This window comes from Arachis ipaensis, chromosome B3 (genome assembly GCF_059453495.1).
Source record: "Arachis ipaensis isolate K30076 ecotype BB chromosome B3, ASM5945349v1, whole genome shotgun sequence".
Taxonomy (NCBI): Eukaryota; Viridiplantae; Streptophyta; class Magnoliopsida; order Fabales; family Fabaceae; genus Arachis; species Arachis ipaensis.
Window position 1 is genome coordinate 107626586 of NC_142438.1, and position 17837 is coordinate 107644422.

The 17837-nt window shown below is 38.5% G+C and overlaps 1 non-coding gene across 1 annotated transcript; it reads right to left on the minus strand.

Annotated features, from left to right (window-relative positions):
- Positions 1-2392: 2392 nt before the first annotated feature.
- LOC148571964 (small nucleolar RNA R71) lies at positions 2393-2499 on the minus strand. Its single transcript, XR_015907844.1, has one exon. It is a non-coding gene; the product is annotated as a small nucleolar RNA R71 (small nucleolar RNA).
- Positions 2500-17837: the final 15338 nt, after the last annotated feature.

Sequence of the window (17837 nt, forward strand, 5' to 3'; positions counted from 1 at the left end):
TAAAATCATGAGACTTCTTATCATCCTTGACATATAGGCAATTATAGCACAAAATCTCATGAAAATGCCTCAATTTACTCATGGTTGATTGAATCCAAATGCACATGGATTTCTACCCAAATGGCTTACTTGTAACTCAAGAAAGTGTAAAAAACCTATTAAAAACAAAGGAAAAAGACTAGTAAAACTAGGCTAAGATGCCTTGGCATCAACGCGCACGCATGAAGAAGTAAAATCACAAACTTGACGTGCACACGTGATGCACGCGTACGCGTGGTGCACGCGTACGCATGGATAGCAGAACGTTGGCCCTCCAACGTTGAGTCAAATGCCAATGACAGCAGATTCATCTGGTTTTTTTGGAAGGCATTTGAGTCAACTTTGGCCCTCAAACGTTGACTCCAACTTGAAGCACCAGAACTTGCCATTCAAACAGATCTCTTCTCAACAGCAAGGGAAACCAATTGGAGCCATTTTAGCCCAATTCCATCAAGGTCAAAAGCCCAATTCAGAGATTGAAGATCAATGGAAGAAAGTGTATAAATAGCTTAGAATTTAAGTTAGAGAGGACTTTTAGCTTCTTTTTCTTTTACTGGACATTTTACTTTTCTATTCATTTTAATTTCCAGCAATGTATCTTTCAATTCCATTTTTCATTTTGAGAGCTATGAACAACTAAACCCTTTTCATTGGGTTAGGGAGCTCTGTGTAATTCAATGGTTCAATATTATTTTTCATTCTTCTTCTTTCTTTTCTCTTGATTTTACTAGAAAGCATTCATTCTTTATTCAATTGGATAGTTGTCTTGGGAAAGAAGCTATTCATAATTGGATCTCTTCGGAACCTTGGAAAAGGAATGAGGAGATCATGCTAGAATTTCTTTCTCATATTGGATTAGATTGGGGTTTGGATGGATATAGTGACATGTAATCCTACCAATATTTTGATCTATGAATTTGTGTGGTATAATTAGTGACCAAACTTCATCTCTTCCCATGAGCACCTAAATCAAGGAATTGGGCAATTGTTCATGCTTAAAGAGATTAGATTGCCAAGGAATTGGGATCTAATCACCTAAGATTTTCAAGGAGATCAATGAATCCATTGATTGAGGAAGAGATGAAAATGAACTTGATCCAGAGAATTATCACATCTCCTGACCCCAATGAGCTTCCCCATCTCTGATCTACCCATTCTTTTATATTCTGCTTCTTTAATTTCATGCTAAACACCCATTCCCATTTAATTTCTTGCAATTTAAGATTCTGTCAGTTAATTTCCCACAATTTAATTTCTGTCATTTAAGTTCTTGCAATTTATGTTTCCCGCCAAATTTACATTCTGCAATTCTCAACCAAATCTGATTTCGCTCAACTAACACAATTCTCCAATTAACATTGATCAATTTACCAATCCCTGTGGGATTCAACCTCACTCTACAGTGAGTTTTACTTGACGACAATCTGGTACACTTGCCGGTAGGAAATTTGTTGAGAGGCAAATTTTCGTGAATCAAGTTTATGGCGTCGTTGCCGGGATTGGTTTTGTATTGACAATTACTAAATTGGAGGATAACTAGATTGAGCACTTTTATTTTCTTTTGATTAATTGAATTTCAATTTCAGTTGTTCATTTTCATTCTCTGCAATTTTTAGTTATTTTTCTTTAATTTTACCTTACTTTTTTACTTTCCAGTAAAACTAACTCACTAACTCATTAACTATTTGATTATTTGCCTCAATTGTTCTAACCACACTCTTTCATTAATTGTGAATTCCTGCTGGTTGCCGCTTGTTGTGCTCATTGTATGACAAGTAGAAGAGAGGTTTCAACCTCTTTTGACAGTGAACCGGAAAGAACCTTCCTGAGATTAAGGAGGGAAGCAAGAGGAAAGAGGGTTGTTGGTGCAGAAGAAGAGGAGAAAGATTTGGATATAACCATGGAGGATGATATAAAAAACCATAATGAAGGAGAGGTGAACCATCATGCCAGAAGAGGTTCAGCCAACCCTGCTGAACAAGAGAGGAGAGTTCTGGGATCATACATTAATCCAAACCCAGGAAACTGTGGTAGCAGCATTCAAAAGCCAACTATCCATGCTAATAATTTTGAATTGAAGCCTCAGCTCATAACTCTTGTGCAAAATAACTGTTCTTTTGGAGGAAGTGCCCAAGAGGATCCTAATAAGCATCTCACTAAATTCTAAAGGATATGTGACATAGTTAAATCTAATGGTGTTCATCTTAACACCTATAGATTGCTACTGTTTCTATTTTCTTTGAGGGACAAAGCATCAAAATGGCTAGAATCATTCCTCAAGGAAAGCTTGACAACCTGGGAAGATGTAATAAATAGATTCTTAACATGATTCTACCCTCTATAAAAAGTAAACAGGCTAAGAACTGAAGTGCAGATATTTAGACAGTAGGATGGTGAGACTTTTTATGAAGCTTGGGAGAGATTCAAAGATTTGACAAGGAAATGCCCCCTGATATGTTTAATGAGTGGGTGCAACTTTATATCTTTTATGAAGGGTTGAATTGTGAATCAAGGAAAGCTGTAGACCACTCATCTAGAGGTTCCCTTAACAAGAAGAAGACTATTGAAGAAGCCATTGATGTTATAGACATAGTGGCTGACAATGAGTATTTTTATGCCTCAAACAGAAGCAACAACAGGGGAGTCTTGGAATTAAACCATATGGATACAATCCTGGCCCAGAATAAGATGATCACCAAGCAACTGACTGAATTAACCAAGCAAATGGAGAAGAATCAGGCTGCAGCTATCCACACTCAATCATCACCTCAAGGAGATTTGGACACATAAGAAGGAGTTAACTGGGAGGAAGCTAATTACCTTGGAAACTTATCTAGGCAAGCTAATGATCCATACTCTAAAACTTATAACTCTGGTTGGAGGAACCACCCAAACTTTGGGTGGGGGAACCAACAAAGCCAAGGCCAAGACCACAGATCCCATAGTCCAAACCAGTATAACAACTCTACTCACCAAAACTATAACCAAAAACCATATCAGACCACACAAAACACTTATGCACAGCCACCATACCAAAGCCACAATAACCACTCTCAACAACCTGATGTGTAGAAAACGATCCGACACAAAATTCACCGGCAAGTGCACCGGGTTGCATCAAGTAATAATAACTCACGGGAGTGAGGTCGATCCCACAGGGATTGAAGGATTGAGCAATTTTAGTGTAGTGGTTGATTTAGTCAAGCAAATCAAGATTTGGTTGAGAGATTTGTGATTTGCAGAATTTAAATTGCACAGAAAGTAAAGGGAATGGGTAAATGGCATGAAATTAAAGAGAACTGAAATTTAAAGTGCTGAATCATAAAGAACAAGAAATTAAATGGCAGAAACTTAGAACGCAAGAAATGTAAATTGCAAAATCTTAAAGTGCAAGAAATGTAAATGGCTTGAATTGTAAAGGGAATTGGGAATTGATTTGCAGAAATTAAACAAGGCAAAGTAAAATTCAACAAACATAAGAGTGGAAGATGAATTGGATTGAATCGGATCTTGAAACAGAAATGTAAATGAGCTTGAAAGCAGTAAACAGAGAATGTAAGATGATAATTCAGATCTCAGGACCCAAGAGACTAGATAACCAACTCTAGATCTCAATGCCTTCCTAGATCCAACAAGAACAATTGCAAAGGAAATGTAAATTGCAGAGAAAGTAGATGAAGAAGCAATTAACAGAAATTTAAATTCAATTGTGCAGTAAAGAAACAGAGAGGTCTCAGGATGAGATTGAAACAGAATTCCTTCAATTCTCCAACCCAAGATCCAAGACAATTATAATTGAAATTGAAAGAAAGAAAACTAAGAGGAAGGGAATTCAATTCTCCTTTCCCGAGACTTAGAAATTAAAATTCACTCCACACCAAAAGCTCTCCGAAAACTCTTTATGAAAACTAAAAAGGAAAAGCTCCCCAAAAACTTAAATCCTATGCTATTTATACACTTTCTTCAAATGGTCTTCAAGCCTTCAATTGGGCCTTTGCTCTTGATGGAATTGGGTTGATAGAGGCCTTGGTTGATTGCTCTTGGAGTTTGGAGAAGAACCGAAGTGAACCGGGTTTGGAATCATGAAAGCTTGAGTAAAAGTTTGAGTAAAAGTTTGAGGCAAACTTTTACTCAAACTTTTCACATCAGCCACCCCATTTTGCTGCTACCAACGTTTGAGCTAAAGTTTGGGGTCAAACTTTTGCTCAAACGTTGGCCTCCCCTTGCACACTCATGGCGCCAACGTTTGCCAAAAAGTTTGAGGCAAACGTTGGCGCAAACTTTTGCTCTCCAGGGTGTGTTGTTCATGGCGCCAACGTTTGCCAAAAAGTTTGAGGCAAACGTTGGCTCAAACTTTTGCTCTCCAGGGTGTTGATTTGTGATGCCAAAAGTTTGCCAAAAAGTTTGAGGCAAACTTTTGCTCAAGCTTTTTGCCCAAAAGTTTGCACAAAAGTTTGAGGCAAACTTTTGGTCAAGCTTTTTGCTCCCTGGTTCGTTTTCACTTCTTTCAAAAGTTTGAGCTAAAGTTTGAGGCAAACTTTTGCTCAAACTTTTTGTTCTCTTTTCCTCCTAGCCATTCCTTCTTGCTTCAACCTTTCTCCAAGCTTTCTTCACCTATCATTAATCAACCAAACACATCAAAGCTATGCTCAAAATCATGAGATATTCATTCTTTCATAATATGTGACAATTGTAGTCTAAAACCTCATGAAATTGCATTAATTCATACATGGTTGATTAAATCAAAGGAGACATGAAAATCTACCCAATTGGCTTGCTTATGGCTTAAGAAAGTGCATAATTCAATTGAAAACAAAAGAAAAAGGCTAGTGAAACTAGGCTAAGATGACTTGTTATCACAACACCAAACTTAAAGCTTGCTTGTCCCCAAGCAAGAAAATTTATTGAGAAGAAAGAATGAAATGGAAGAGGATGTTCATGCTAGCAGAGTATTATTGGTAGTTCATGGGGTTTAATGTGGATATGTAAACACTCACTTCTTATTGACTCTTAAGCCTAGAAAGTCTCCTTCAAGCTTCAAGTAACATACTGCTATGACCTCTCATTATTCCTTTATCCTTGGCTATTATTTTGTTCATAAGCTTTATTTGAGTGTCATGTGTAGCAAGTTCATTTCTTTTTCTTTATACTTGACACATTATTCGCTATAGACACTTGGCTCACATTCCTTCTTAGAACATTGATGCCCAGCACCTCTTTGGGCTACTAAATTCCTTGTAGTTAGGTTGCTCTTGATAGTGGACTTTCAGCTAATGATCCCGAGTTAGTTAACCCAAGTCATCAAGTGTTGATGCACTCCAAAGAGCTTAATAATCCAAGCAGATCCTAATACAAAGACACCACAGGCATAAATTCTAAGGTTCAAGCTATTGGTGTCCAGCTTTGTTTCTTTTTGTTTTTCTTTTGTTTTGCCACTCTTTGGCTATTTCTTTTTCTCCCCTTTTTTCTTTCTTTTTGTTTTTCTGTCTAACCAAGGACTTTTATTTGATTGAGATTCATAGACAGTAGGCCACTTTATACTTAGAAGGAGACATCCTAGTTCTTTTATTCACTAAAGTGAGCTATTATACAATCACACACACACACCACCACTTACTTTTATTGTACTTTTATCTAACAGAGAACTATCTCACTTCACATTCAAACATTTCTTTTATTGAATTAAAGATGCAGGGGACAAAACATGCTTTTGTTCAATGAAAGTAAACACACAAGCACACACATCGACTAGCTTACTTATTCTAAGAGTGATTTTACTTGTATTAGATGAACACTTTAACAAAACACAAGTCAAAACATTTTTCAACAGCAAGAGTTAAGTGTAAATACAACCTATTGGTTTGCAGTTCCTTTGTCCTTCCTTCTGTTGTGCTCTTTTGAGTTATGATGCATAGTGTCTTCAAATGGTGGTGAATTCCCTGCATAATTCTCAAAAGTTGCTTGCTTCTCAAGCCCTTAGATGACCAGTTAGAATGCATGAAATGATTGTGGCTTGTGGATTCAATTTGGTGTGGGAACACCAAACTTAATTTCTTGCCACTTTTCTGGATACAGCAGGTTAACTCTAGGCAAAATCTTGTGTCCTTGCTAAAGGTTATGAAGTTTAAGACTAAAAAAAAGCAGTTAAGTGGTTGAATAATCTGTTTGATTGCTTGGAACTAGCAATGTGCAGGAAGTTAAAATGTGCTTTTGAATGAGGTTTTGGTGGAACACCAAACTTGGAATCCTCCATTCTCCCTTGAATTATTTTTGGTGTGCAACACCAAACTTAGCTCCTTGCAATACATATCAATTATTCAACATTTTTATTGAAAAAGCTATGAAAAGAAAACTACCTCAGGTTGGGTTGCCTCCCAACAAGCGCTCTTTTATTGTCACTAGCTTGACATCTTTCAATTCCTTTCAAGAAGGCTGTAGGTTCTGGACCTCTTTTTCCTTATCCCATTGTCCTCCCAAGTACAGCTTTGCTCTGTGACCATTTGCTGTGAATTGATTCTTTGTTGCTTCATCTAGCAGTTCAATACTCCCGTAAGGAAAAACCTTTGTTACCAAGTATGGGCCAGTCCACTTAGACTTCAGTTTGCCAGGGAAAATCTTAAGCCTTGAATTATACAGGAGCACTTGCTGTCCTGGCTTGAATTCCTTCTTTGTGATCTTCTTGTCATGCCACCTTTTAGCTCTTTCCTTGTATATCTTAGCACTCTCATAAGCTTCTATCCTGAATTCATCTAACTCATTTAGTTGCAACAACCTTTTTTCTCCTGCAGCTTGGGAATCAAGGTTGAGGAGTTTAGTGGCCCAAAAAGCTCTGTGTTCAAGCTCTACAGGGAGGTGGCAGGATTTTCCATACAATAGCTGAAAGGGTGACTTGCCAATAGGAGTTTTGAAAGCTGTCCTATATGCCCATAATGCATCTTCTAGCTTCCTAGCCCAATCTTTTCTTGTGCTTCCTACTGTTTTCTCTAGGATCTTCTTTAATTCCCTATTTGCTAGTTCAGCCTGGCCATTAGTTTAAGGGTGGTAAGGTGTGGCCACTTTATGGATTACTCTATATTTGTGGAGGAGCTTCTCCATCTGTTTGTTGCAAAAGTGACTACCACCATCACTGACAAGACCCTTGGGCACTCCATATCTTGTGAAAATGTGCTTTTTAAGGAATTGGAGGACAATCTGTGCATCACAGGTGGTCGTGGCTATGGCTTCCACCCACTTTGAGACATACTCCACTGCGACTAAGATATATCTGAAAGAATAAGAAGGGGGAAAGGGCCCCATGAAATCAATTCCCCATAGATCAAATAATTCCAGTTCCAAGATGAAGTTTTGAGGCATCTCATTCCTTCTTGTTAATCCTCCTGCTTTCTGGCATTCATTACATTGGTGAACATATTCTCTGGCATCCTTGAAGATAGTTGGCCAGTAGAAGCCGCTCTGCAATATCTTTGCAGCTGTTTTCTCTGGGCCAAAGTGTCCACCATAAGCTGAACCATGGCAGTGCCACAGGATATCCCTCATTTCACTCTCAGGGACATACCTTCTAATTACTCCATCAGAACATCTCTTGAACAGGAAGGGTTCATCCCATAAGAATTTCTTTCCCTCATGGATTAACTTCTTCACTTGTTGCTTAGAAAATTCTTGAGATATCTTCCTTCCCATTTTGTAGTTTGCTATGTCAGCAAACCAAGGTGCGTGCTGGATCTGCAAAAGGTGCTCATCTGGGAAGCTTTCGTTCATGGGCTGAGAGGCTTGTTGAATTGTTTCATGTGGTAACCTCGATAAATGGTCAGCAACCCGGTTTTCAGTGCCCTTCCTGTCTCTTACCTCAATGTCAAACTCTTGTAAGAGCAATATCCACCTGATAAGTCTTGGTTTAGCATCCTGTTTTGACATCAAATACTTAAGTGCAGCATGGTCAGTATAAACTACAACTTTGGATCCTATCAAGTATGATCTAAACTTATCAAATGCATAAACTACAGCTAGCAATTCCTTCTCTGTTGTGGTATAATTTTTTTGGGCTTCATTCAACACTTTACTTGCATAATATATGACATGATGTAAGTTTCCCTTCTTTTGCCCAAGTACAGCACCAATTGCAAGGTCACTTGCATCACACATGAGTTCAAAGGGTAACTCCCAATTTGGAGGTGTGATGATTGGTGCTGTTGTGAGTCTATTTTTTAAAGTTTCAAAGGCTTGCTGGCAGTTTTCATAAAAAACAAAAGGGTTATCAAGCATTAATAGATTACTCAAAGGTTTGGCTATTTTTGAAAAATCCTTGATAAACCTTCTGTAAAATCCGGCATGCCCCAAGAAACTTCTAACAGATTTCACATTAATTGGTGAAGGGAGTTTTTCTATGATCTCAACCTTTGCCTTGTCGACCTCTATCCCTTTTCTTAAAATTTTATGACCAAGAACAATCCCTTCGGGTACCATGAAGTGGCATTTCTCCCAATTCAAAACCAAATTAGTTTCTTGGCACCGTTTCAAGACAAGGGTTAAATGGTTTAGGCAAGCATTGAAATTATCACCAAAAATAGAGAAATCGTCCATGAAGACTGATGACAAGTCATCCTAGCCTATTTTAACTAGTCTTTTTCTTTTGTTTTCATTAGAATTATGCACTTTCTTGAGCTACAAGCAAGCCAATTAGGTAGATTTTCATGTTTCCCTTGATTGAATCAACCATGTATGAATTCATGCTATTTCATGAGGTTTTATACTATAACTGTCACATATTATGAAAGAATGAATATCTCATGATTTTAAGCATAGCTTTGATGTGTTTGGTTGATTAATGATAGGTGAAGAAAGCTTGGAGAAAGGTTGAAGCAAGAAGGAATAGCTAGAAGTAAAGAGAAGACAATGGAATAAGTGAAAGTGAACCAGGAAGCAAAAAGCTGGACCTAAAGTTAGCCTCAAACTTTTGCACAAACTTTCGAGTGAAAAGTTAGCCCCAACGTTAGCCCTTAACTTTTGGGCTAACGTTGGAACTTGAAAATCACTCCCTGGGTACCAAAAGTTTGCGCCAACGTTAGCCCCTAACTTTGAGGCTAACGTTGGCACATGAAAATCACCCCTGGGCACCAAAAGTTTGTGCCAACGTTAGCCCCTAACTTTGAGGCTAACGTTGGCATGAAGAAAACCTCCCTGGGCACCAAAAGTTTGCGCTAACGTTAGCCCCTAACTTGGTGGCTAACGTTGGCACATGAAAATCACAAGGGGAGGAGCAAAAGTTTGCGCCAACGTTAGCCCCTGACTTGGTGGCTAACGTTGGCGCCACAAGTGCACAAGTTAAGGCCAACGTTGGGGCCAAAGTTAGACCCCTAACTTTGGCACCAATGTTGGTATCAGCTGGATATGGGTGCTGATATGAAAAGTTTGGGCAAAAGTTAGCCCCTAACTTTTGCTCAAACTTTTGGTCCAACTTTTGCAAAACTCAAACCCGGTTCAATTGGTTCGTTTTGGTTCCTCTTCAAACTCCAAGAGCAATCAACCAAGGCCTCTTTCAACCCAATTCCACCAAGAGCAAAGGCCCAACTCAAGGCTTGAAGATCATTGGAAGAAAGTGTATAAATAGGATAGAATTCAAGTTCTTCGGGGAGTTTTCCCTTTGAATTTTCATAATAGTTTTCGGAGAGCTTTGGATATTGAGTGATCTTTAATTTCTTAGTCTTGGGGAAGGAGAATTCACTTCTCTTCCTCTTAGTTTTATTGCTTTCAATTTCAATTACAATTGTCTTGGATCTTGGGTTGGAGAATTGAAGAAATTCTGTTTCAATCTCATCCTTGGATCTCTCTGTTTTATTTACTGCTTGATTGAATTTAAATTCTGTTAATTGCTCTTCATCTACTTTCCTTGCAATTTACAATTCCCTTGCAATTGTTCTTGTTGGATCTAGGAAGGCATTGAGATCTAGACTCGGTTTTCTAGTCTCTGGGTCCTGAGATCTGAACTTTCAATTTCTAATTCTCTGTTTACTGTTTTCATGTTCATTTACTTTTCTGCTTCAAGATCCGATTTAACCCAAACCCTCTTCTACTTATCTGCTTGATGCAAATTTACTTTTCCTTGTTTAAATTTCTGCAAATCCAAGTCCCAATCCCCTTTACAATTCAAGTCATTTACATTTCTTGCACTTTAAGATTCCGCAATTTACATTTCTTGCATTCTAAGTTTCTGCCATTTAATTTCTTGTTCTTTAAGATTCAGCAATTTATTTCCTGTTCTCTTTACTTTCAATGCAATTTAATTTCTGCAAATCACAAAACACTCAACCAAATCTTGATTCGCTTGACTAAATTAACCACTAAGCTAAAATTGCTTAATCCTTCAATCCCTGTGGGATCGACCTCACTCCCGTGAGTTTTTATTACTTGATGCAACCCGGTATACTTGCCGGTTAGATTTGTGTGTTTTGGGAGAGATTCGTTTCTCCAACAAAATAACTCATCAAGTTTTTGGCGCCGTTGCCGGGGATTGAATAGATTGACAATGATTAAGTGAGGTGGTGTTCTAGATCAAGCACTTTTTCTTTAATTTTTGATTAACCCATTAACTGTTTGATTTTTTGTTTAAACTAACTAACACTTCAATATAGCAGTAGATTGAAGTATCACTGATTTTGTGCATTTCTCATGCTCTGCTTGTATGTCAGGCATAAGAAGAACCATACCCAATTTTCATGAACAAGACGAAAGAACTCTCAGGAGGTTAAGAAGAGCTGAAAGAGGGAAAAATATTGTTGGAGAAGAGGAATCAGACGAGGTATATCAAGAGATGGAGGAACATTCAACCAATCCACCAGGTGGAGCAGACAACAACAATGACAACCCACCCCAGAGGAGAGTTTTGGCCTCCTACACCTTTGCAAATCCTAGACATTGTGGAAGCAGCATCTTAGCTCCAAATGTCAATGCTAACAATTTTGAACTCAAGCCACAACTCATCACTTTGGTTCAGAACAATTGCTCTTTTGGTGGAGGACCACTTGAAGACCCGCACCAACACTTATCCACTTTCTTGAGGATATGCAACACTGTCAAAACTAATGGTGTGCCTCTTGACAGTTACAAGCTGATGCTATTCCCATTTTCTCTCAGGGACAAGGCCACTCAATGGCTGGAATCTTTTCCAAGGGACAGCATCAACAACTGGGATGATTTGGTAACCAAGTTTCTTGCCAAGTTTTATCCACCTCAGAGGATTATAAGGTTGAAGGCTGAGGTACAAACATTTACACAAATGGAGGCTGAACCCATCTATGAGGCATGGGAGAGGTACAAGGCTCTAATCAGGAAATGTCCCCCTACCATGTTTAATGAGTGGGAGAAGCTGCAGAACTTCTATGAAGGTTTAACACTGAAATCCCAGGAAGCTTTGGATCATTCAGCTGGAGGTTCCTTGCAACTCATGAAAACTGCAGAGGAGGCTCAAGAACTCATTGATATGGTGTCCAACAACCAATATTTCTTTGCTCATCAAAGAGGCCGCCAACCATCACAAAGGAGAGGAGTAATGGAGCTAGAAGGAGTAGATTCAATCTTGGCTCAGAACAAGATAATGCAGCAGCAAATTCAACAACAATTTGAGCAAATGGCCAAGAGGATTGATAGTCTCCAAGTTGCAGCAGTTAACACCAGCCAACCATCAACCACATGGGGACAGAGTGAAGAAACTCAAGAAGAACAACCACAAGAGCAAGTACAGTATATGCACAACCAAGGACCAAATGAAGTTTATGGTGATACATACAATCCATCCTGGAAGAACCACCCAAACCTCAGATGGGGAGATAATCATACCCAAAATTAACAACCATGGCAGAGGAACTCAAACCAAAACAACCCAAGAAACAACCAAAACTACAACCAGCAGCAGACTAACCAAAACCCCTACAGAAAACCTCAAAACAACTACCCCAACCCCAACCAATACCAATCTAATAACCAACCCACCAACCAAAATGCCTACCATCCACCATCCACATCTCATAACCCACCTCAAGTATCACCTGAAGCCCAAAGAATCACTAACTTGGAGGCCGTGATAGACAAAATGTTGAAACACCAGGAAATGGTAACCAAGAATCAGGAAGCCTCCCTGAAAAGCCTAGAGAGACAGATGGGGCATGATGCCAAGGCATCTTAGGCTAGTTTCACTAGCCTTTTTCTTTTATTTTTAGTTGTTTTATGCATTTTCTTGAGCCTTAAGTAATCATTTTGGGCCAAATAGTCATGCTTGTCTTAAATCATTCAACATGAAGATTTTGATGCAAATTCCATGAGTTTTTAGTTATAATACTTAAATGCTATGAATGGAAGATTTCTCATGAAATTTTGCAAGACTTTGATGCAATTGTTTGGATGATTTCAGGGAAGAAGAGGCTAGGCAAGGAAGCAACAAAATCAATAAAGGAAGCTTGAATATCACATGTGGAGTTTAAGTTCCAGTTTAAGCCTAAACTAGAGCTTAAACGCCAAAAATCATGAAGGATAAGAAATGCTGGGATTGAAGTTTAACCTCCAGTTTGACCTCAAACTGGAGGTTAAACGCCAGAATGAAAAGTCTCACCAAAGAAGCATTCCACGTTTAACCTCCAGTTTGACCTCAAACTGGAGGTTAAACGCCAGAATGAGTATGCCACCCAGGGAGGAGTTCCACGTTTAACCTCCAGTTTGACCTCAAACTGGAGGTTAAACGCCAGAACCAGGAAGAGTACCAGGGAGCCATTCCACGTTTAAGCTCCAGTTTGACCTCAAACTGGAGCTTAAACGTGTTCGACACCTCCAGGGCTACCATTCTAAGCTTCCACGTTTAACCTCCAGTTTGACCTCAAACTGGAGGTTAAACGTGTTCGACCTCCAGGGCTGCCCTTCCTTTATCCACGTTTAAGCTTCAGTTTAACCTTAAACTGAAGCTTAAACGTGTTATATGGAACAGCTTGACCATGCCTTCTTCAAACATAAATAACTTGAGCTACAAAACTCCAAATGAGGTGATTCAAAATGCATTGGAAAGAAGACATCTAGAGCTTTCCAAGCATATATGGCATGCATGGTGGATACTAAAAATTGAGGGAGAAAACAGCCCCGTAATGTGCATAGAAGAGCATAGTACCAACATGCAATCAGGCCAGCTGACCTCTTCATCTTCCATGGAGTATAACTCGAGTTGTAGAGATCCAATTGAGGTGCTTCCAGTTGCGTTAGAAAGCTGACATCCATAGCTTTCCAACGAGGTATAATAGTCTATATTTGGCATCAAATTGGCAAGGTTGACAAGAGAACAAAGTGACGACTCAAGAAAGGGGGTGCAACATTTGAGTGTAGTTTAATGGATCATTATCCTTTTTGGATCAATTATGTCACTCAGCCCTTCAAGCAAGCAAGGCCCATCAACAACACCAAATCAAGGCCACAAGAATCATCTAGAATAGTTTATTTTCATTTGATTGTAATTTGCTTTGAATTTCATTTTCATTTTGTAATTTAGGGAGCCTATTTAAAGGCCTTAGTTTCTGCATTTAGAAGGGGGGATGGAAGGGGAATCCAGCCCCTGATGGGGACTTTTACTTTCACTTTTAGCTAGTTTCTTTTTCTTTGTAATTGAATTCAGAGCTATGATTCACTAAACCCCCTTTCATTGGGTTAGGGAGCTCTATTGTAATTCAATGAATCAATAATAGTTTATCTTCTTCTTCAATCTTTTCTCTTGAATTTTGTTAGAAAGCTTCTCGATCTAATTCCATTGAGTAGTTGTCTTGGGAAAGAGACTACTCATACTTGGAATCCTTCGGAGCCTTGGGAAAGGAATGGAGGATTCATGCTAGAGAAGCTTTCTCACAGTGGATTGGATTGGGGTTTGGATGGATATTGTGACATGTAATCCTACCAAATTGTGGTTCATGAAATTGTGTGGTATAATCAGTGATCAAGCATCATCTCTTCTTATGAACATTTAAACCAAGGGATTGGGAATTTGTTTGTTTTTAGAGAGCATTGGTGAGCCAAGGAATTGGGATCCAATCATATAAGATTGCCAAGCAAAATTCAATGAATGCATTGGTTGAGGAAGAGATTTACATGTTTTGATTCGGAGATTTCAATATCTCCTAAACCCAATGAATTCCCCATTTCTGATTTCCACTTTCTCTTTACATTCTGCAATTCAATTCTTGCAATCATCCCCATCCCCTTTTAATTTCAGCAATTTACATTATGCTCTTTAATTCATGCAATTTAAGATTCAGCCATTTAATTTTCTTGTCATTTACTTTTCCCGCCAATTTTACATTCCGCAATTCTCATCTCAAATCTTGATTCCGCTCAACTAGAACACACTTCTAATCCGAATTGCTCACTCAACCAATCCTTGTGGGATTCGACCTCACTCTATTGTGAGTTTTTACTTGACGACGATAACCGGTGCACTTGCCGGAAGGAATTTTGCCGATCGTGCAATTTCCTAAATCGTAGCATAACACGTTTATGCGCATCAAGTTTATGGCGCCGTTGCCGGGGATTGGTTTTCGATTGACAATTCTCCAATTGGAAGTTAACTAGATTGAGCAATTTTTCTTTTCTTTTGTTAATAGTTTTTGTTTCAGTTTATTACTGCTAATTTCTGCAAATTTTAATTTGTTTTCTTTGCTTATTCACTTGTTAGCATACTAACCACCAGCTGTTTGTGATATTGCCTCACTATGGGATTTCCACTATCTTTGGATGAGTATTGTTTGAGACTGAGCACATTGCAAAAAAAAAAGGAGTATCCATCATCTTTTGGTCAATCAAAATTCATGAGAAACTCTCCACCACCACAGAATGATTCATGTTATTATGCTCATGGTGGGTGGGAGTATCAGGAACAGGAAACGGGGTACTTCCCAGAGCCACAAAATGGTCCACGTTTTGGTGAATTTGATCACTACCCAAGTTGTGGCTGGGAAGATCAAAACCAAAGAGATTTCACTTATTCACACCCCATTCATCAAGAGCCATCACCTCTGAATTATCCAACCTCACCTCCTAGTTTTACATATCCAAATTCTTCATCACTTGAGCATTTCTCAGCACAAAATTCCTTCTCAAATTCATACAATTCATTTCACTATCCACAAGACTCATTCCACTACACACAAGAGTCATACCACTACCAACACTCCAACCAAAGACTCTATCAGCCCACACAAAACACATACTCCCAGCCACCATATCACAGCCAAGATAATCAACCTCATCAACCCAATCCGAACCAACAATTTCAAGATCAATTAAACAGGATAGAAGGAATGATTGCAACTATGGGCAGAGATGTGGCCGATTTGAAAAGCTTTAAGGAAGAAGTGATATCCAACTTACAAAATCATGGTGCTGCCATTCAAAAGCTAGAAGCACAAATTGGATATCTATCAAAGCAAATCCCCACCCACAATTCTTCTAGTGATACCATGGCAAACCCAAGGGAGGAATCAGAAGAACAAGAAAGGGAGAAAGTCAATCAAGGGAGATCACACTCCAATGAAACAGAGAGTTGCAAAGAGGAAGGGTTCATTGAACCACAAATTCAGGAAGATTTTGATGAACAGGATACTCCAACTGTCCAACAACAACCAAGTTCTGAGATCAAGGATGTGAAGGCAGTAGAAACAAGCACCAAAATGAGGATTGTGACCGAGAAACAAAGGACCATATCCATGAAGAAGAGAAGGTCGAAGAACAATCCAACTCCTGAGCCAACAAGCAAGTTCACTCAAGCCAATGACAAGGGAAAGCTTGCTAGAAAGAAGCATTCACAACAAGGGGCACTAACTAGCTCCTTTATCCACTTGAAGTCATTCCTCTTAACAAACTGGAGGAAGAGGAAGAAAGTCAGGAACAGCATGTCAAGCTAATGACGTTAAAGAAGCGCTTGTTGGGAGGCAACCCAACCAAAGGTAGTTTTTCTTTTCTAGTTATTTCAATAAAAGAGTTAAGTAGATTTATCTGTATTGCAAGGAGCTAAGTTTGGTGTTGCACACCAAAACAATTCAAGGGTGAATGTGAGATTCTAAGTTTGGTGTTCCACCAAAAACTTCATTAAAAGCACATTTCTACCTCAGCATGACTAGTCACTAGCTCCAACCAATCAGGGAAACTACTTAACCAATAGTTTAATTTCTAGTTCATAGTTTCTTTTTCTAGTTCATAGTTATTTTCTTAATAAAAGCACATGAGGTTTTCTGCATATGATCCAAATTGCTGCATATGGCAAGGAACTAAGTTTGGTGTTCACACACCAATCTAAGTTCAGAGGCCTACAAACATACATGCATGCTAACCAATTCTCAAAGTGCTTGGGGAACAAGCAACTTCTAATAGCTTTGCAGGAAGACAATCAATCTCATGGAAGGAATATACATCATCATCAAAGAGAACACCAAGGCTAGGAAGGATGATGAACAACAAAGAAGATGCTAAAAGGTTGTATTGTCACTTAATTGCTTGTACTTTGAATTGCTGATATTGGAAGTTTGCATGCACCCCTGCTTTAAGTTTGAGTCATTGCAGTTTTTGTTTGTCTGTTTGTTTAATTTCCAAATAAGGATAGTCTAAGTGTCTGGATAAACTTCACTTGCTTAAATGTATGCTTGCCATGCTTGTTCTGTTTCCAAAAATAAAAGAAAAGTTTGAACAAAAGTAACTCAATTCCATTTAGTAAGAAATCAAATAAGATTAAGTGGTGGTATGCATGTTTGATTGAATAGTCAGCTCACTAAGAAATAAAGTTAGAATTATCACTTTTAGTGAAAATTAGAATGCTGTCTGTGGATCTTGATGAATAAATGTCTTTGGCCATGAAAAAGAAAGAAAAAGAAGAAGAAAAAGCCACTGAAAAAGGGCAACCAAAAAGCAAAAAAATTGAGAAAATAAGCTAGGCACCAATGGTTTGAACTTCTGAGACAAATGCCTGTGGTGTTTATGTATTAAGGATATGCTTGGATGAATAGGTTCTGAGGAGTGTTTCAACACTTGGTAACTTGGGTTAACTAACCCGGGATTATCAACCAAAAGTCCATTATCAAGAGCAACCTAAATACAAAACATTTAGTCACACAAAGAGGTGCTGGGCACCAATGTCTCAAGAAGAAATGTGAACTAAAATGCCTGTAGTGGATATGTGTAGTGCACTGATAAGAAAAAGAAAATGCCAAAGGCTTGTGCAACACATGACACTGAGCAACAAGGAGCAAATAAGCTCAAAGGAAAAGAAAAACAAAGAAAAGAAACTTGCCAAGGATATGTGAATAACAAGAGGCCATAGCAGTGTTTTAGTGGGAACATAAAAAGTGACATTCTTACCTAAGAAACAATAAAGTGATGCTGCAACAACTTTCTGCATGAACACCCCATTAATCAATGTCAATTACTTACTGATATGGCTAATGAATTTACTTTCTGTTTCATTCTTTCTTCTCAATAATTCAGAACTTGCTTGGGGACAAGCAAGGATTAAGTTTGGTGTTGTGATGCCAAGGCATCTTAGGCTAGTTTCACTAGCCTTTTTCTTTTATTTTTAGTTGTTTTATGCATTTTCTTGAGCCTTAAGTAATCATTTTGGGCCAAATAGTCATGCTTGTCTTAAATCATTCAACATGAAGATTTTGATGCAAATTCCATGAGTTTTTAGTTATAATACTTAAATGCTATGAATGGAAGATTTCTCATGAAATTTTGCAAGACTTTGATGCAATTGTTTGGATGATTTCAGGGAAGAAGAGGCTAGGCAA